General features: G+C 34.5%; 1 long non-coding RNA gene across 1 annotated transcript; it reads right to left on the bottom strand.

Annotated features, from left to right (window-relative positions):
- Positions 1-12,901: 12,901 nt before the first annotated feature.
- On the bottom strand, positions 12,902-21,274 carry LOC136042401 (uncharacterized). Its single transcript, XR_010621288.1, has 3 exons — positions 21,035-21,274; positions 18,705-18,847; positions 12,902-13,346 (listed from the first exon to the last, which is right to left on the bottom strand). It is a non-coding gene; the product is annotated as an uncharacterized LOC136042401 (long non-coding RNA).
- Positions 21,275-22,354: the final 1,080 nt, after the last annotated feature.

Here is a 22,354-nt window from a genome sequence, read left to right as displayed (position 1 = left end):
AAAATCACTGCAAAGAAGAGCTTGGGTTTTGCCTATTTCTCTCACTATAAAAGATTAAAATATTTAGTTTTCAGTTTTCCGCCAATAACGCAGAAGGTTTAGACTTTACAGTGTGAGGAGGAAGCGATACCCAAATTCTTGTTTGTAGTGATCTTTGTCCATTTTAAGCTTGAATCGCATATTCAATTTAAGCTTCACTCGTTTAACGATTAAATAAAAAAAAACTAGTTTTTTGTACTGAAAGTAAGGAGCGACATTAAAACTTAAAACGAACAGAAATTACTCCGTATATGAAATGGGTTGTCCCCTCCGCAGTCCCTCGCTCTTTACGCTAAAGTTTGACTCTTTGCCACAATTCTACTTTTTAAAACAATTAAAAACTTTAGCGTAAAGAGCGAGGGACTGCGGAGGGGACAACCCATTTCATATACGGAGTAATTTCTGTTCGTTTTAAGTTTTAATGTCGCTCCTTACTTTCAGTACAAAAAACTAGTTTTTTTTATTTAATTTCTGAACGTTTTTGAATTAATGCATGTTTGATTTTGGCTCTCCGCACATAAATTATTGAAATGAAATTAGTATATTAATTTTTTTTTGGCTAAATGGCTTTCTCTTAGTTTTGATCAGACGATTTTGATAAATAAGGGGTGGGGAAGGAGGCCTAGCTGCCCTCCAATTTTTCGGTTACTTAAAAAGGCTACTAGAACTTTTAATATTCAACGAACGTTTTTATTAGTAAAAAATATACGTACCTTAAGAATTAACTTACGTAACAAACTTTTATATTCTTATATTTTTATTATGTGTACGAGGGGGTTTGTACCCTCGTTAATACCTCGCTCTTTACACTAAATCGTAAGTTTTGTCCCAATTCTTTAAGAATGACCCCTGAATCAAAAAGGCCGTAGAATAAATAGTTGAAATCACTAAAAATATTTTAGCATAAAGAGCGAGGTATTTATCTCCTCCTAAATAACTCGCTCTTTACGCTAAAGTATTTTTAGAACCCCTCATATGCGTAATAATCTCTGTTCGTTTTAAATTTCAATGCTATTCCTTACTTTCATTTGAAAAAACGTTTTCATGTTTATTTTTTCATTGTTTTTTTTATAGTAATGCTAGAAAATCCTGCGCCCTTTTCATTGAATTTTTCTTCCCCCATGACATATTCCTCAAAGGAAAGATCCTCCCACAAAGCCCTCTCCCATCAACCCCACCCCCCAAACCAAAAAATCCCCATGAAAACGTCTGTACACTTCCCAATAACCATTACTATATGTAAACACTGGTCAAAGTTTGTAACTTGCAGCCCCTCCCTCAGGGATCGTGGAGGAGTAAGTCATTCCCAAAGACATAGTTATTATGGTTTTCGACTATGTTGAACAAAATGGCTATCTTAAAACTTTAATCTGTTGACTTTTGGAAAAAATGAGCATGGGAGGGGGCCTATTTGCCCTCCAATTTTTTTGGTCACTTAAAAAGGGCACTAGAACTTTTCATTTCCGTTAGAATGAGCCCTCTCGCGACATTCAAGGACCACTTGGTCGATAAGGTGACCCCTGGGAAAAAAAAAACAAAAAAAAAACAAACAAACAAATAAACACGCACCCGTGATTTGTCTTCTGGCAAAAAATACAAAATTCCACATTTTTATGATAAGAGCTTGAAATTTTTGCTATAGAGTCCTCTGATATACCAAATGCGATAGTGTGATTTTCGTTAAGATTCTATGACTTTTAGGGGATGTTTCCCCCTTTTTTCCAAAATAGGGCAAATTTTCTCAGGCTTGTAGATAGGTGCTTGAAACTTCTATAGTAGGGTTAAGTTATATATTTAGAATCAGCGTAAAAATTCAATTCTTTTGATGTATCTTTTAGCATCAAAATTCCGTTTTTTGGAGTTCCGTTTACTATTGAGCCGGGTCGCCCCTTACTACAGTTCCTTACCACGAACTGTTTGAAAAGAAAATAATTCGGTATTTGTAGATAGGAGCTTGAAACTTCTATAGTAGGGTAAACTTATATATTTAGAATCAGCGTAAAAATTCAATTCTTTTGATGTATCTTTTAGCATCAAAATTCCGTTTTTTGGAGTTCCGTTTACTTTTGAGCCGGGTCGCCCCTTACTACAGTTCCTTACCACGAACTGTTTGAAAAGAAAATAATTCGGTATTTCGGGGCTTCTGACATTATTACTCCTTTGCGGAAGTTAGGCTCAAAATTGAAAAAGGATTATATTTTTTCTCTGGGCCCCTTCCACCTCTTAGTTCGTTTATTTTCCCGTTAGTTTTCACCTGTTTTCGCTTTATAGTTGTGTTATCTCTTAGCAGTTCTTTCGTTAGTTGAGTTATGGTTGTGGTATATATGTTTTATCGCTCGTATAGTTGTGTTATTTTCGAATTATACTCCATAATAGAGAGGCTCCGAACACCCAGCATTGTATATTAAACTCTTAATTTGACGTTTTTTTCTAACGTGACCAGATTCGTCCTGCGCCCTTTTCATTGAATTTTTCCCCCCATGGCATATTTCTCCAAGGAAATATCCTCCCACATAGCCCCCTCCCTCAACCCTACCCCCAAAACCAAAAAAATCCCCCCTGAAAACGTTTGTACACTTCCCAATAACCATTATTATATGTAAACACTGGTTGAAGTTTGTAACTTGCAACCCCTCCCCCAGGGACTGTGGGGGAGTAAGTCATCCCCAAAAACATAGTTATTATGATTTTCGACTATGCTAAATAAAATGGCTATCTCAAAATTTTGATCCGTTGACTTTGGGAAAAAAATGAGCGTGGGAGGGGGCCTAGATGCCCTCCAATTTTTTTGGTCACTTAAAAAGGGCACTAGAACTTTTCATTTCCGTTAGAATGAGCCCTCTTGCGACATTCTAGGACCACTTGGTCGATACGATGACCCCTGGGGGGAAAAAAAAAACAAAAAAAAACAAACAAATAAACACGCACCCGTGATTTGTCTTCTGGCAAAAAATGCAAAATTCCACATTTTTGTAGATAGGAGCTTGAAACTTCTAAAGTAGGGTTCTCTGATACGCTGAATATGATGGTGTCATTTTCGTTAAGATCCTACGACTTTTAGGGGGTGTTTCCCCCTATTTTCCTAAATAAGGCAAATTTTCTCAGGCTCGTAACTTTTGATGGCTAAGACTAAACTTGATGAAACTTATATATTTAAAATCAGCATTAAAATGGGATTCTTTTGATGTAGCTATTGATATCAAAATTCAATTTTTTAGAGTTTTGGTTACTATTAAGCCGGATCGCTCCTTACTACAGTTCGTTACCACGAACTGTTTGATTTATTTATTCATTTACATTATTGTCTATTGTATGTTTGTTTGCATTGATTGTTTATTTAATTTCTGTTCGTTTTGGGTTTCGTTTATGCTTCAATAGCAATTTTCTTTTTCGTTTAAATCTTAATTTGCATATTCAGTTTAAGAATTATTCTCTTCAAGGTTTATTCAGTCATTTATATTATTACTTGTTGTATGTTTTTTTGCTTTGATGGTTTATTTTATTTCTGTTCGTTTTGGGTTTTAAGTATACTTCAAAGGCAAAATATCTTTTTCGTTTTACGCTTGATCACCATATTCAATTGAAGTATTCCTCGTTTTTAGATTTATTAATCATTTATTGCATTACTTATTGAATGTTTTTTTGCCATAATTGTTTATTTAATTTCTGTTCGTTTGGGTTTCGTCTATTCTTTAATAGTAATCTTTGGTGAATTTGAATTTGAATTTTAACTGGTATTTGTATCTGCTTATCTTAAGTTTAAAATGGCATATACTGTTCTTTGAAAAACTTCTTTTTCTTAATTTTTTTTATAAGAATTAATGACAAAAGATAAGCCGAGGCATAAGAAGAACTTTTGTCCAACCACCTGAACAATTAAAAGAAACGAAGGTTCGGGAATGTGTCTTTCATCAAACAGTTCGTGGTAACCAACTGTAGTAAAGAGCGACCCTACTCAATAGTAAACGAAACTCTAAAAAACGAAATTTTGATGCTAAAAGATAATCAAAAGAATCGTATTTTTATGCTGATTTTAATATAAGTTTTATCAAATTTAGTCTTTGTCATCAAAAGTTACGAGCCTGAGAAAATTTGCCTTATTTTGGAAAATAGGGGGAAAATATTAAATAAACATGACAAGTTTTTTCAATTGAAAGCAAGGAGTAGCATTAAAAATTAAAACGAACAGAGATTATTAAGCATAAAAAGGGTTCTAAAAATTATTTAGCATAAAGAGCGAGGTATTTATCCCCTCCTAAATACCTCGCTCTTTATGCTAAATAATTTTTAGAACCCTTCATATGCGTAATAATCTCTGTTCGTTTTAATTTTTAATGCTACTCCTTACTTTCAATTGAAAAAACTTGTCATGTTTATTTTTTTCATTTCTTATATAGTAATCCTAGAAAATCCCGCGCCCTTTTAATTGAATTTCTCTTCCCCTATGACATATTTCTCAAAGGCAAGATCCTCCCACATAGCCCCCTCCCCTCAACCCCACCCCCAAACCAAAAAAATCACCCTGAAAACGTCTGTACACTTCCCAATAATCATTACTGTATGTAAACACTGATCAAAGTTTGTAACCTGCAGCCCCTCCCCCAGGAACTGTGGGGGAGTAAGTCATCCACAAAGATATAGTTATTATGGTTTTCGACTGTGCGGGAAAAAATGGCCATCTCAAAATTTTGATCCGTTGACTTTGGGAAAAATGAGTGTGGGAGGGGGCCTAGGTACCCTCCAATTTTTTCGGTCACTTAAAAAGGGCACTAGAACTTTTCATTTCCGTTAGAATGAGCCCTCTTCCCACATTGTAGGACCACTTGGTCGATACGATGACCCCTGGGAAAAAAAATAAACACGCACTCGTGGTCTGTCTTCTGGCAAAAAATACGAAATTCCATATTTTTGTAGATAGGAGCTTGAAATTTTTGCTATATGGTTCTCTGTTACACTGAATGCGATGGTGTGATTTTCGTTAAGGTTCTATGACTTTTATGGGGTGTTTCCCCCTATTTTCCAAAATAAGGCAAATTTTCTCAGGCTCGTAACTTTTGATGACAAAGACTAAATTTGATAAAACTTATATTAAAATCAGCATAAAAATCCGATTCTTTTGATTATCTTTTAGCATCAAAATTTCGTTTTTTAGAGTTTCGTTTACTATTGAGCAGGGTCGCTCCTTACTACAGTTGGTTACCACGAACTGTTTGATGAAAGACACATTCCCGAACCTTCGTTTCTTTTAATTGTTCAGGTGGTTGGACAAAAGTTCTTCTTATGCCTCAGCTTATCTTTTGTCATTAATGCTTTTAAAAAAAATTAAGAAAAAGAAGTTTTTCAAAGAAAGTATATGCCATTTTAAACTTAAGATAAGCAGATACAAATACCAGTTAAAATTCAAACTCAAATTCACCAAAGAATACTATTAAAGAATAGATGAAACCCAAACGAACAGAAATTAAATAAACAATTATGGCAAAAAAACATTCAATAAGTAATGCAATAAATGATTAATAAATCTAAAAACGAGGAATACTTCAATTGAATATGGTGATCAAGTGTAAAACGAAAAAGATATTTTGCCTTTGAAGTATACTGAAAACCCAAAACGAACAGAAATAAAATAAACCATCAAAGCAAAAAAACATACAACAAGTAATAATATAAATGATTGAATAAACCTTGAAGCGAATAATTCTTAAATTGAATATGCAAATTAAGATTTAAACGAAAAAGAAAATTGCTATTGAAGCATAAACGAAACCCAAAACGAACAGAAATTAAATAAACAATCAATGCAAACAAACATACAATAGACAATAATGTAAATGAATAAATAAATCGTTAAACGAGTGAAGCTTAAATTGAATATGCGATTCAAGCTTAAAACGGACAAAGATTACTACAAACAAGAATTTGGGTATCGCTTCCTCCTCACACTGTAAAGTCTAAACCTTCTGCGTTATTGGCGGAAAACTCAAAACTAAATATTTTAATCTTTTATAGTGAGAGAAACAGGCAAAACCCAAGCTCTTCTTTGCAGTGATTTTTGTTCGTTTCAAGCTTGATCTGCATATTCAATTTAAGTGTCACTCCTCTTAAAATTTATTTATTCATTTATGTTAGTATCTGTTGTATGTTTGCTCGCATTGATTACCTATTTAATTTTTGCTCGTTTAGGGTTTTGTTTATACTTCAGTAGCAAAATATTTTTTTTCGTTTTAAGCTTGATTTGCACATCAAGAGCCATATACACCCCAGGGCACAACTTATTACGCCTGCCCCTGAGTCCTGGGGGTCGTATGGACACCAGGATTTTTGCCATCTAACCTTTTTACAATTTTTGTGTAGGGGGAGGGGCTAGTTGCCCTCCGATATGTTTTGACTCAAACAAGTGAACTAGAACTTTTAATTTCCAATCAAATTAACCCTCTCTAAAGTTTTTACGTGCATCTCTTCTATAAGAACCATATTTACCCCCAGGGCATAACTTACAACGCCTGCCTCCGCGCCCTGGGGGGGAGGGGGTGTTGACACCGGATTTTTTGCTATCTGACCTTTGAACTATGTTTGACAAAATGACTATCTCAAAAATTTTATCTGGTAAATTTGGGGGAAAAGGACGTGGTGGGAGAAAGCTAAATGCCCTCTGATCACTTTTTACTCTTAAAAAGTGAACTAGAACTTTCATTTGCCAATCAAATGAGCCCATCCTGAAGCTTATAGAGCATCCCTTCAGGCTGCCTGGGCATAACTTACAACGCCTGTCCCCGGTCCCTGCGTTGACACCGGAGTTTTTTTTATCTGATGTTTGAGCAATTTTTAAAAAAATATGTATCTCCAAATTTTTATCTGATACAATTGGGGAAAAGGGCTCGAGGGGCCTAGTTGCTCTACAATCTCCCTAGACACTTAAAATGTGAACAATAGCTTTCAATTTCCAATTGAATGAGCCCTCAATGAAGCATATACGAGCATCCCTTCCATAAGAACCATATATGCCCCAGGGTATAACTTATAAGGCCTGCCTACGGGCCCTGGGAGGGGGGGGGGGTGTTGACACTGGATTTTATGTTATCTGACCTTTGAACTATGTTTGACAGAACGGTTATCTCAAAAGTTTTATCTGGTAAATTTGGAAAAAAGGACGTGGTGGGAAAAGGCTAACTGCCCTCTGATCACTTTTGATTCTTAAAAAGTGAACTAGAACTTTTATTATCCAATCAAATGAGCCCACTCTGAAGTTTATAGAGCATCCCTTCCATAAGAACCATATATGCTGCCTGGGCATAACTTACAACGCCATCAGTTTTCTCCTAAAATAAAGGCTCTTAGCAAATTTTTTATACTTCTAACCTATCTAAATCGTTTTTTAGGCTAGAATATCCCAATTTTTCTAATCTATATATATATATATATATATATATATATATATATATATATATATATATATGAATATATATATATATATATATATATATATATATATATATATATATATATATATATATATATATATATATATATATATATATATATATATATATATATATATATATATATATAAAGCTATAGGCAAGTGTGTATTCTCCTGATGAGCCCTTGTGTTGGGTTGTCGCCATTGTATTATTTGTCTTTTTTATTGTTTTTAACATTTGGTATATGACGACTTATACTTTCTTACGACGCGACTGCCTGTCAATAGGTTACTCTCTGCGGTTGATTGTGCATGGTTATGCTGTTAGAAGTATGTAATTGAATGGATGAGTAGGTTTAAGGCCTCGTTGAAGTATTGATCTATATTAATTACTAAAGTAGGAAAACAATCGTCCTTTATCCTTCTGTCTTTCTTTTTTGTTGATATGGTTTAATTTTTTTTTTTTGATTTGGGTTTATTTCTGTCTTTGTGCTGTTGCATTGGTGATTCTTTTTTTCATTATAATACATATATATATATATATATATATATATATATATATATATATATATATATATATATATATATATATATATATATATATCATAAATAAAACCTATAATTATATTACCAGTATCTTTATAAATCAGCAAAAATTAGTTTTTTTAATGGTTCAAGAGCCTAGTGAGTGAAATCTTTGTCATTGGAAATGGCTGTTGCCTTCTTTAAGTGGATATATTATGTTTTAATAGTAAATATGTGTGTCTTGAACGCCCTTGGAAAATACAAATGAAATCAAAACTGAATATTTGATACATAACGGTATTAATTGTTGAAAGATCATCAATTGAAGATTTTATTTCACTGTAATTTTTATTTTCATTTTCAATGCTGTAATAACTGAAAAAAAAAATATTTGTAATATGATTTGTTTTCAGTGAAGCACCAAAGACGCACTAGGCTTTAAACTTTTAAAGTTAGGGAAGGGGGCAGCATCCAAACTCTTGCTTTTAGTGGAAATATATTTGCCTTGAACATTCTTGGATATAAGTAATAAAATTAAACTGAAGATTTGATAGATAATGATATTAATTGTTGGAAGCTCATCAGTTCAAAATTTAATTTTACCACAATTTTTATGTTTATTTTCGATTTTGTAATAAGCACAAAAGAAAATATTGGTAATATAATTTGTTTTCAGTAAAGTGCCAATGACATAGTAGGTTTTGAACTTTTACAGTGTGAGAAGGGGGCAAACCCCAAACTCTTATTTGTAGTGATTTTTGTTCGTTTCAAGCTTGATTTGCATATTCAATCTAAGTTTCACTTGTTTTAAGATTTATTTATCCATTTATATTAGTAACCTACCTGTTGTATGTTTTTTTGCAAATATTATTTATTTAATTTCTGTTTGTTTTGGTTTCATTTATTCTTCAATAGTAATTGAATAATTACTTAATAGTAATTGCTTAATAATAATTAATAATAATTACTTCAATAGTAATCTGGTCGTTTTGAGTTAGAGTTATTGCTGGTTTCTATTTCTTCTGATCTTAAGTTTAAAATGGCCTTTACTTTTCTTTTAAAAAACTTCTATTTTGGATTTTTTTTTTTTTAAATTCATTGTGTTGCGAGAGCAACACTTTGGTTTCATCCCGATTTTTTTTTTTTCCTATGCCGCCGATGGCGGCTTATTTCTGGAAACTGGTAAGGGCCTAACCTGTGCGGTTTTTACGGGAAGTGTGGACCTCAGGCCGGATTGATGAATAATGTATTACATTTTGGAAAACTCCACAGAACTCTTGCCCGGAGCCAAAAAGGATGGTTTTTGCTTGCCCACGAGCCAGAGCCTACGGTGTGCGAAGTGGAATTATGTAGCCTATGTCAGAGAGGAGTATCTGAAGTTGTGTAGCCAAGCTATTGTTTCATCAAACCATGTTTCTGCTTTCGAGTGGAAAGCTCCGTTCTAGCAGGCAAGCAGGCAGGCACCACTTTCAAATTGAAGATGGACTAAAATCTATACTGTCACTTTTACTGTACTAAAAACAAATTACTGTTTATAGATATTTTCTTTTCATTCAAACCTTAAAGTGAACGGAAAAATAATTTTTTGGATCAGATATAAACATATATAAAGGTCCTGAAAAACAGCTCTCGGCTGCTCTGACTCAGAGTTCTCATCCGGTGATAGAAAAACACTGTAGTTTAGTGTTTGTTGATTTAGTGATTTTCTTCACTAGGGGGTAACAAACAGCAAGTCTTCCTGATCCATCCTCACTTCAGAATTTCTGCAGCAACAGGTAACTCTTCCTGAACCTGAATAATCCCCAGACTGGCTCTAATTCCTCCTTTGGAAATTATTTTTCCTTTTTCTGACTGCAATAAAACTTCATTTCTGAAGTTTTTTGGTCTTGTGATTCCATTTTTGCCATCAATGGCAACCTTTTGACTTTTAATTTCCAATCAAATGAACCCTCTCTGAAATTTATTCGAGCTCTTCTATAAGAACCATATTAGCCCCCAAGGCATAACTTAAAACGGCCGTCCCTGGACCCTGGGGAGTTGTGTCGACCCTGGAGTTTATGTTGTGTGGTTTTTGAGCAATAAAAAAAAAATACCAACCTAAAAATTTTATTGGATGTATCTGAGGAGAAAAGGGCGTGGAGGGGCTAGTTGCTCTCCGATTACTTTGACTCTTAAAGAGGACATTAGAACTCTTGAAGTTTATACGACAACCCCTTCCATATGAAGTGCCTCTGGGGAAAAAAATAAAACATTTGAGCCTTATTGTGTTTTCTATAAGCAGCACTATAGCGTTACCTCTGATAGAACGTTTTTTATGAGGTTTCTATTCTTGTGAGGCTGAATCATTTTTAATTAGTCTTTGCCACTAAACTGATCTCAGACACTTGTCAGATTGTTGTGCTATTTACAGCACTAGAATTCGAAGTGTCATTTATTACATTTTGGCTGCAAGCCACTGTTATTTTGTAATTTCTTTCTCAGTAAGCAAATTTTGAAAACTTCGATTCATTGTAAAATTACGTTGGTACAAGTACTCTAAGAATGAGTCAAAGTACTATTCCTTTAGAGGACTAGTCTCTCCAGGTGCGTACGGTATTTTTTGTGTGGTATTTTACGGTATTTTATTAAATAAACAGAGATATTGAAACAACATGCACGATTCGTAAGGTGTTCAACTTATGGCGTGCTTACACCTTCCCTCCCCCCACGGCAAAATAAAGTTTAACATTCTATTTTTCACTGATTTTATTTCTTTGGCCAAATTGAATGGAAATTTGGCCAAAAAAGGCCAAATTGAATGGAACTACAATTAGTGTTACAAGGATTGTAGACAGGCAGATACACAGAAGAAATGTCTCAGCCGAAAGCACAGAACAATTTTAAAGAATTAACTTATTCATCTTCTGGATTGAAAGTATAAAACTTTATAGAAGAACGTCTCTTAAAGCACAAGAATATTTCAAAAGTGTTTCACTGTTTTCTTCACACTTATCCACAGAATAGTGAAGAAAGTAAAGAGATGAAAGAGCCATTTTTGAAGTTGATCGAAATTTATGAAGAAGATGTGGAAAACAACACCTTAAACGTTTGATGGCGGAAAGAAAAATTCGGCAAAAATTTCTCTAACGGAACAAGGCACACCATGTCAATGCAACTGATTTTCTAAATATTAGTATAATCTAGAATATTGATTAATCCCATCTCAAAAACATATTTTCACCATCCATTCACGCGGTAGATATTCTCGAATGGGTTTGTTCCTTCTGGGCAAGAAAGCATGGTGAAATTATACCTTCTATGGACACAATGCCATCCATCTCAATTATACTTCTCTGCAAATTTGACACAAAGCTTGTTCCCAAAAATGAATGCCCGTGTTCTGCAGAGCTCATAGAAAGCTGTTTATACTCCTCCAAAGGGTTAATAATACGGCTTCTAGAGATATAACAGGGTGTCAATGGATATTCTTCTGAGTACCCACCATTCTTACTAGCTATATACTAGTATCACCGTTACGGTAGGTAAAGAAACACCTCACAAGGGATAGTCAATTCCTATGTTAGACAGCCTGATTGCACTACAGTCATTACTACAAAAATACTACTGTTGCCAACAATCTATGAAAATTGGTTGAGCCTTATATCTCGAACCGGCAAAAAAATTGTTATCAATTACAACAGCAGAAAGAACTTGTTTCCCAAAGAGCAGGCTTATGAAAAATGCTGTTGCACTTCTGCTATAAATAATTAACGCTTAATGCTAAAACCTCTTTTGTTCTAGAGTTACTTTCGATTTACAATCAACTCAAAATCTATTATAACCAAATTTTCATGAGTTTCAGAGACCGAAAGCGTTAAGTACAGGTCTCCCCCACAGTCAAAAGTATAACGTCTTTTCAACAATCGACGGTTTAAAAGGCGTTTCATATATTTTTTTGCTAATCTTCAACATTTTGTAAAATGTCATAAAATATATGCTATATTTCCACGACCTTACTGCATAGTTCTTTTGAAGGACGATAAAAATTCTTCTTCAATAATTTTATTAGGTTCTTAAAAGTTTCCTCTAGGCTTCTCAGACAAGCCTAGATACTCATGAAAACGCCCAAAGGTTTTTTGGGGTTAGGATGCTCATCCATAGACCAGAAGCTATCGTCAACGCAAAAGTACTGTATATACTGTTATTTGATTTAAAAATTCAATGCATGAAAATGATGCATTTTCGCGAAAGAAAAGACACAATTTTAGAGATCAGAGCGGCCATAAGTCGAATCCTCTAAGTTAACAATCTTAAACCAAACAGACTAAATTGAATGAAGAAATCCAGTACAAAAAGAAACGGAAAAGGCCATTAATATGAGTTGTGCAACCCTCACTTAACTCCCCAAAACAATTAGTAGCATTGCCTCTTCAATGAATACGCAATATATTTTCAATTGAAATTATTCTTTACCCGATGGTCAATATATTTGAAAGAATGAATTATTTTAGTCATTTTATGATTATTATTACTTCGCCATTAGTAAGCATATAGATACAGTAAACCCTGGCATTGGGTTTTTTGGACAAGCAAGAACCCCTTTCCTACTTTTATCAGGTTCACTCTATATATAAAAAAGTCCTAGCTACATTTTTTAAGTTTAGCATTAATCCGCAAATATAAAATGGCGGGCCCAAAATAGGTCTGTCGAAACTGTTTTTGAAACATAACCACAATATCACTTTTCCTTCATGGCATCCCCTTCTTAAAAGGGGATGCTTAAAGTTGAAAGTATACAATAGTTGTTCGTGTATAGTAAGTGCTCTTCATAAATTGTTTTTATAAACATAGTTATGTATTTATTTTAATTTTCTCTATCTTGTACTCCGTCCCTATGAACTATCCCTAGCTCTAAGAACAACAAGCAGTTTGCAAGAATACAAAGAAACAATATTTTATTGATTAAATTTATATTAAAATATAAAATAAAAAAATGTTGTTGTATGTTGAGTCAGGAAGAGGTTCTTTGGCAGGAGCAGAGGCCACATAATTGAACAGCTTCAATGAGCAGTAAATTCGTTAGGTGAAGGATGAGCAAAAAATTGAAGCAAAATTGATTAAAAAATTTTTGAGGGTTCTATTTTTTTAGTAAAATATAAAAAGAGGAGCAAAAAAATATACACAAATTTTACTGAGATTCTATTTAACTTGAGGTTTAGAACCCGCGTTTTTTTTTATTTAAACTTTAAAATTATAAGAAACCAGTTCTGCTGCACTGTCTTTTTATGTAAAAATAAGCGTCTATACACAAAAAGACGAATGCAACAGAGAACAGGCTTATACAGAGAGAGTTCCGAAATTTACTGCCCAGCTACTTCATTATCTAGAAAAGAAAAGAAAAGTAAATCATTTGCAGACAATAGACGGATAGAAGGCTAAATTTTGAAGACTGGCTAAATACATTACAAGAGCGAAAACCTCAAGATTGTTGCGATGTCTGGTCAAGACCTTTTTTCTTCACATGTAATTATGCTTGCTATTAACAAATCCTTTTAGACTTTCCTGGAACATTTTGTGATAAAGGAAAAGCACAGATACAAACGTGTTCCTTAAAATTGAATTAGTCAATACAAGATAAATGCTAAATGTGAAAATGAGCACTACCTAAGGAGGGGCGGGGGTAACATGGATTAGTTTTTGGCGGAAAAGAAATTTTCTGGGCAAAAACTTTCATGGGTAGATAAGGTGTGATTTAAAAATTTACATTTTCTAAGAGCCCCACGGAGATAAAACCATCGAAAAAGTGATGAAGAACTAACATATTATGCAATTTATATATATATATATATATATATATATATATATATATATATATATATATATATATATATATATATATATATATATATATATATATATATATGTAGCTAAGCGTATTTTACTTATTATCAATTCTGGTACCCCTTTTATTGAAATCCTTTGAAATCCAATTGAGTCAGGTCTTGGGGGATGGTGAGAAGGGTGGTGAACTGTATGAGAGTCAGGAAGGTGTACTACGTGTAACAAGGTCGTAAGAAAGACGCATTTGCACTATCAAGAACGGCTCAGGAGCGACTAAGGTCCAGCGGCTACGGGGCAACTGTTTTGAGACTAGAATTGCTAACTGATTGCGCATGCAACTGTTGTGTGACCATGGCCTTGAGGAAGTGAGGTCCAACCCACGAGGCAATCCAGATGTTATTGGTTTCCAATCAGTCTAAAACCGGTTCCGAATGAGACCCCAGTCATGGTCACAGTTGCGTTGCAGTGCTGTCCCAGACATTTTCGGGAGCTACCGCGTTGATATTGTCCAATTATTTTGGCTCTCAACATGCCAGACCAGGAATTTAACATAAAAGTAGACTAATATCATGATTGTCAAAATGGCTAGTATACAATAACTGAGCAGCTAGGGGTTTTAAGTTTAGGAGAAGGTTGAGAAGAAAATCGAACTGAATCATAAGAATATATGTGCATCCAGGTAGTCAAAAGAGCACATCTCCAATATCTTAGTAATTTCTAAGGGTATTAAGTTGAAACCTTCAATCATTGGTGAGGAGGGTGTCGAACAAAATCAAAGTATACTATATACACCTAAGTAGTCGAAAGGGTGCGTCTGCAAAATATCAAGAGCGGCTAAGAGTATTTAGTAGACGCTTTCAGAGGATGCTGGGGGATGATTCCAAACTAAATCGAAAGACACTATGTGCATCCATTTCGTCAAAATGATGAACCTATAATATAACAAGAATTGCTTAAAGTATAAAGCTGAAACCTTCGGTGCATGTTGAGATAAATCCCGAACAAATTGTCAAAAGACAGTATCCGCAACATGTCACCGACAGCTTTTGATATCAAGTTTAACTTTCAAGGAATGATCAGAGAGCAAATTGAATTCAACGATAAGATACTACCTGCATTCAGGTTGAAAAAAGGGCATATCAAAAATATCTCAGCAACTTCTTAGGGTGTTAAGGCGACTTTCAAATAGTTGTACAGATGGTACTGATCAAAATCAAAACGCACTATGTGCATCAAGGGTGCCAAAAAGACATATTGACAGTATCTCAGGAAGTTCCATGGACCACAGTAGAAACTTTCAGGGAATAAACAAACATTGTACAACAAAGTCAAAAGCAACTATGAACATAAAGGTAAAAAAAGGGCGCATTTATAATATTTCAGGAACAATTAACAGTATTAAGTAAAAATTTCGAGTGAATATCGAGAGGTATATTGAACTAATTCAGGAGACATTAAGTGCATTATGAATGTCAATATGGCATATATGCAATAACTCGGGAACATTTAAGAGTATTAAGTGGGAACTTTCACCGAAAGTTGAGAGAAATTTTAAACTAAATCAAAAAACACTCTGTCTTGAGGGAATGCCGATGGGGATATTGAACTAAATCGGTGAACTGTATGCATCCAGGGTGTCAAAATGGTTCATCTGCAATACGGCAGGAATGGCTAAGATATTTGAAACTTTCTGTAAAAATTGAAGGTGATGTTGAGCTAAATCAAATGACACTATCTCCATCCAGGATATCAGAATGAGACGTCTTCAATAGTTCATATACGGTTAATGGTATAGATTAACGCCTTAAGTGACCTAGCTGAAACTGTGAGGGAATATTGGACGGAAAGGACAAGTAGATAACAAATTTTGATTTGTTGGCCGAAGGGAGCTCATCAGCGACAAAGAATGTTTGAAAAAAAATGGTTGTATTGATTCTTAGTTTGATTAAATAAAAAAAACAAGTTTTTTCAACTGAAAGTAAGGAGTGACATCAAAACTTAAAACGCACAGAAATTACTTCGTATATGAAAGAGGCTGCTTCCTCATCAACGCCCCGCTCTTTACGCTAAAGTTTGACTCTTTCTCTCAATTCTTCTTTCTAAAACAGTAAAAAACTTTAGCGTAAAGAGCGAAGCGTTGATGAGGAAGCAGCCTCTTTCATATACGAAGTAATTTCTGTGCGTTTTAAGTTTTGATGTCACTCCTTACTTTCAGTTGAAAAAACTTGTTTTTTTTATTTAATTTCTGAACGTTTTTGAATCAATGCATGTTTTGATTTTGGCTCTCCGCAGAGGAATGATCAAAACGAAATTTGCATATTTTTTTTTTGGCTCAATGGCTTTCTCATAATTTTGATCGAATGATTTTGAGAAAAAAAGAGCGGGGGACGAAGCCTAGTTGCCCCCCGATTTTTTGGTTAATTAAAAAGGCAACTAGAACTTTTAATTTTTTACGAATCTTTTTATTGGTAAAAGATTTACGTAACTTATAAATTAGCTTACGTAAAGAACTTTTGTATTCTCATGTTTTTATTACATATATGAGGGGATTCGCCCCATCGTCAGTACCTCGCTCTTTACACGAAAGCTTAAATTTTATCCCAATTCATTAAGAATGACCCCCTGAATCACAAAAGCCGTAGAATAAGTAGTTGAAATTACCGAAAATACTTTAGCGTAAAGAGCGAGGTATTAGAAGGAGGTGAGCCCCTCATATGGGTAATAATTTCTGTTTGTTTTAAGTTTTATTGCTGTTCCTTACTTCCAGCTGAAAAAGCTTTTTCACTTTTATTTTTTAATTGTTTTTTTTTTTAATAATGCTAGTAAATCCTGCTCTCCCTTCATGGAAATTTTCTTCTTCCATTACAAATTCTCGAAGGAAAGTTCCCCCAGCATATCCCCCTCTTCTCAACCCCTCCCCCAAACCAAAAAAATCCTCCTGACAACGCCTGTATACTTCCCAATAACCATTACTATATGTAAGCACAGGTCAAAGTTTGTAACTTGTTGCCCCTCCCACGGGGACTGTGGGGGAGTAAGTCGTCCCCAAAGACATAGTTATAAGGTTTTTTGACTCCGCTGAATAAAATGGCTATCTCAGAATTTTGATCCGTTGACTTTGGGAAAATAATTAGCGTGGGAGGGGGCCTAGGTGCCCTCCAATTTTTTTGGTCACTTAAAAAGGGCACTAGAACTTTTCATTTCCGTTAGAATGAGCCCTCTTGCAACATTCTAGGACAACTGGGTCGATACGATCACCCCTGGGGAAAAGAAAAAAAAAACAAAAAAACAAAAAAACAAAAAAACAAATAAACACGCATCCGTGATCTGCCTTCTGGCAAAAAATGCAAAATTCCACATTTTTGTAGATAGGAGCTCGAAACTTCTACAGTAGGGTTCTCTGATACGCTGAATCAGATGGTGTGATTTTCGTTAAGATTCTATGACTTTTAGGGGGCGTTTCCCCCTATTTTCTAAAATAACGCAAATTTTCTCAGGCTCGTAACTTTTGATGGGTAAGACTAAACTTGATGAAACTTATATATTTAAAACCAGCATTAAAATGCGATTCTTTTGATGTAGCTATTGGTATCAAAATTCCATTTTTTAGAGTTTTGGTTACTATTGAGCCGGGTCGCTCCTTACTACAGTTCGTTACCACGAACTGTTTGAAAGTGTGTGTTATAGTGTGTGTTATTAGTGTTTTATATTCTTAGTGTGATCTCTTTTTTTGATCTCATTAAAATTTCAGGCCGTGAAGACACCTCAATAAAAGTTTCAGAACCAAGGGAATCGCAACTGGAAACAAATCTTGTCAGGGATTCTTCATCTCCTCTTTTTTTTACAACAAATTGGAACTATATTAGCTAATATACTAGCTCAAAATGCATAAATGTAAACAAACAAGCTATTAAAGCAAAATATAGCACACACAAAAAAATTCCTACAACGAAGTGTTTGATCATTATTCGTCTATATCAAAGGTTGTAACAGTAGATACGACGGAACAGCTTCACCCCCCAAAAATTCCCAAAATTGTTCACATTTTTTTAAATACTAGTGCCCGTATCCAACCACTTGTAGTTCTATAATATAGTTAAGTTAGAATTCCTAGCAAAATTTTGTCCAGAATATGAAGAGCAACCCAAAATGTTTTTGCTTTTATTCATCAATAAAAAAAATATCAACAAAACTTACAGAAATTAATTTTTTTAACTTAACAAACAGAAGATGTTTCAACAAAAGTACAGAACTAATTTAAACCAAAGGGGAGCAGAAGTAGCGAAAAAAAAAGTCATGCTTAAAACGTAAATAAATCATTATAAATAAAGTAATGAAACCCTCTGACAGACCGTATTTCAAACAGTAGGTGGTGCAAATATCGTAGGTAAATACCGCTTTGTAGGGCTGCTTTGATTACCGCTTTGATTACCAAAAATTGTCCTTTTCAGCCAACTGTCTAGGGCTAAAGAAAAAGCAGGTTGTCCGCAGTTGAGATGGGAGGATGTCATAAAGAAAGATTTAAAGGGAATAGAAACTTCCTGGGAGGGTGTAAAGAGGGAGGCTCTGAATAAATTGGGATAGAGGAGCGTGCGTAGCTGTCTTGGACTCCAGTGGCTTGGTGCTGCGGTGAGTTCTTCATAGTAATAGTAGTAAAGATAGTGGAGGGGTTTCCCCCTCCAACTCCCCCAATGTCATCAGATCCGGTCGGGATTTAAAATAAGAGCTCTGAAACACAATATCATTCCAAACATCAAATGCTAATTACGGCTGATCCTAATTACCACTAAAGTCTTATCGTTTAGTTTATAATCCTATGCGAAAAGGACCAGACAAAGGTGTGAACAAGAATGTTCATATCTTATGGCGTAATTGTCTATACGAATAGTTGTATACTTACGCTATACTTCCGGCCGGCTTAATCTTTGCTTCATATGCAATGAACTGTGACTCAAATAAATTTGCTGTGTCTATTTCTTGGAGAAGTTTTGGCTGTCGAAGAGAACGGATTTTTTTCGTCTCTTCATCAAGTAGACACAGAGGCTGTAACAAAGGGTAGATTTACACACATGCAATGATCAGCCCTGTTGGGTGCATGGTCATTATTATGAATAGGGTTAAGCATCCGGATGGGTCCCTTCACAGTAGCATAATTTAAGACTTTGCGTTATGTAATATCACGAAGCAAGTTTTTTGTAGTTTATGCAATTATGCAAGTTATTGTGTAGTTTATACCGAGTTTATGCAACGCTGTGAACAAGTTAACATAGTTGTAACATAATCGGACTTTCGGATGATCAATTAATTAATTTTGAAAGTGAATTCACTAATTTTTTTAGAACGCCTTTCATTCTTGATCAGAGCTCGTATCTCGTTCCACATTTTTAATTTTTGAGTATTTTGCTTATGATAATTTGATGATTGTAGTTTATCATTATGGTTGTGTGGATTTTTACGTTAGCCTCGTAATGTGAAAGCTGCTTTATAGAAAACGCTGAGCGTAAAGGAATAACATTCTGAAGGATCTTACAATGATATGGACAGTTAAAAGAGATTAAAACCCTATCTTGATTGTGCTTACCAATGAGGTGTGAAGAAAAGAGGAAAAATAACCCCTTACAGTCAGTAATTACAACCAAAATAAAAATAATTAAGAATTACAAAAAACTGTTGTGATTATGCTTCGAGAGCAGTGACCTAGAGATATAACGGTACGAGTGATAAATTTGAATTCAAAGATATGCCAGCATAAGTATATTATAGTATAGCATATATTATAGCCACAGCACAACAAGACAGGATGAATAGGAAAGGCTGACTAACTCCAGGCGTTCCGTTAGCATTCCCAGCGTTTTACAGAACTATCAAGGCTTATAGTTCTATTCGCAAGTTCAATTGGCAAGGAAACAGATCCTAAATCGAAATATCCAGCTTCACTGATCAAGAAGATGATGATGAACAAATTAAAGGAAAACCCTCAAAATTTTTTCTAAAAGCCTACTGGGAGAGGAAAAATCCCTAGAAAATCCCCAAATCCCTAAAAAAAACTCTCGCCCCTAAAATACTTAAAAAAATTCTCATTTTAGGGGGAAATCCCAACAGTGGAAATACTGAGAAGACTGGCTAATGTTGCTTCTTACCAGTTTCTCCAGGGTTTCAAGAGGAGGGGCTGGTATGATGGAGAAGGGACTTGCGTTTGATTTAAGTCAGGCGGCATAAGATTCAAACTCATAAGAGGGATAGATATGGCTGTCTTTGGCAGCCCTGCATCAACAGAGCCTTTCAACTAAGATGAACAAAATTGCTATCTCAAAATTTTGATCGGGCGGCTGTGGGATAAAAAGGGGAGGGGGCCTGGCCATACTCTAATCTCTTTTTTTCACTTAAAACGGCACTATAATTTTTCATTTTCTTTCGAACATGATATTCTTGGGTCACTGGGTCAATATAATTACTCATGGGAAAAAAAACAACGAAAAATACAAACAAATAAACACGTGTCTTCTTCTGGCAAAAATACAAAATTCAACATTATTGAAGATAGGACTTTTGAACCTCTAAAGTTGTATTTTCTGATAGAACAAATCTGATGGCGTGGATTTCATTAAGATTATATGCTTTTTTAAAGGGTGTTTCCCTCTTTTTTTGAAGATCAGGCAAATTTTCTCAGGCTTGTAGCCTTTAATGAGTAAAACTAAACTTAAATGAAACTTATATATTAGAAATCAGTATAGTTAGCTGATTCTTTTGATATTTCTATTGGTATCATTTTTTTTATTCCTATTTAGCCGGTTCGCTCCTTACTTACAGTTCGTTACCACGAGGAGTTTGAGTTTTTTTTTTATTTTGTCCCAATTCCTTAAGTTTGACTCCTGAAGCAAAAGGGTTGCTTAATTAAAATAATAAGCTTTTTCCAAAGCAAAATTCAGAAAAAAGCTAAAGCAACAAGTTCTAAAGCTAACTGTAATATACAGAGTGAGGTCTTGAAGTAGGGATTCCCTCACATATGTAATAAAATCCGTTTGTTTATATCCAATCGTTACATTTAGTTGAAAAAACTATTTTTTTTTATATTTAATTTAACACCAGTTTGTATTCTGTGCCAGTTTCAAAATTATAGGCGTATTTAAAAAGACGTATTATAAGTTCGGATAAAGCATTTACCCCTTTTCTTGGCAGCGACATTACCCCAAAAAATGGAAAAATTTGCCCTAAACAGACTATACATACATTCATAAGACTATTCAAGCCATCTTTGTGGAGCTCCTTCAGCCATACAGTCCATATTTGTACGACAAGGACAGACACAGAATAAGGACTGAACAAAATAATTTAAAACGTTGGCTTATATACACTGAAACAAGGAAACAAACATTGAAGCATGTGACCGGAACTGACCTAGTTTAATCTGTCAGTTCCTGCAAATATTCAGAATTTATAATATTAATGTTGTCATCTAGGAAGTGGGAATTTCACAGAACTTAATTATGATTAAGAATTTAATTATGAATCTAACCTACTTTCACTTTTTTCAAAGTTTACAACCAGCATTTGATATAGCTCCTGCCTAAGCGTTCCCATCGGAGGGGGACTTCCTCTTTACCTTAATAGACCAAAAGTATGCAATAAGGTTAAAATTAATGTTGACCTTATCAAAAATTAATAAGGTCAATAGTATTGCTCATCTGCCACGTTGAAAACGCAAAAAAAAAAAATCATGCTTGTCTCCTGAGTACCAATTTTTGATACAGACAATGCTATAGTTTTTTCAAACTCTCAGAGTAATATACTGCTGAATATTATACTTATGGCATTTAAGATTTTATGGAAGGGGTGGTTACACAAACTTCGTAAGGGGCTCATTTGATTGGAAATTGAAAGTTCTAGTGCTCTTTTTAATTACTTTTTATTATCGTATTTTTATTATACTATGGCTCCATTATTTCCCATTTTAGCACCAGGGTTGACCGCTAAATCTGCCAAACATTTTTTTTTTGCTTGAGTTATTTAATAAACTTATAAATATTCCTTGAATTGTACTTTCAAAATGCTGAGTTATCGTTGCCATCTTTTCGAGTTTTTATCCTAACTGGCCGCAATACCCCTTCTCCAATTGTTTGTGTAATAAAGCAAAATTAGTGTAGGAATATTACTGTATCAATAACTGCCTGATCTCAGTTTTAGGGGAAAACAGATTTACAAAAGGTTGAAAGAAAATGTCAAGAATTGCCAGTGCTAGATGGCATAGGGGACTTTTGGGGGCAGTAGTGAACCGTTTCAGCAGGTGTTCATACCCAGTTAGAAGATTTAAGAAAGAAAATTGATGCCGTTAAGATTTGAAGGAGGAATATTCAAGGCGCAGGGAGTTTTCTCGCAGTTGAAGAAAGTTTAAAGAAAATGAATAAAAGTCCTAAAAACAAGATAAGAATGCTAGAAGTCAGGATTATGACAGCTATAAAGTTGGCTGTGAAACATGGAGGCTTTAAACGATTGCGGAGTGTGTGCCATATGTTGACAAAAAACCTCCACCGGGGGGAGGGGGATACAAAA

The sequence above is a fragment of the Artemia franciscana genome, unplaced genomic scaffold (assembly GCF_032884065.1).
Source record: "Artemia franciscana unplaced genomic scaffold, ASM3288406v1 Scaffold_1241, whole genome shotgun sequence".
Classification (NCBI taxonomy): domain Eukaryota; kingdom Metazoa; phylum Arthropoda; class Branchiopoda; order Anostraca; family Artemiidae; genus Artemia; species Artemia franciscana.
The sequence above is the reverse complement of the archived record's forward strand: the minus strand, read 5'-3'. Positions and strand labels throughout refer to the sequence as shown.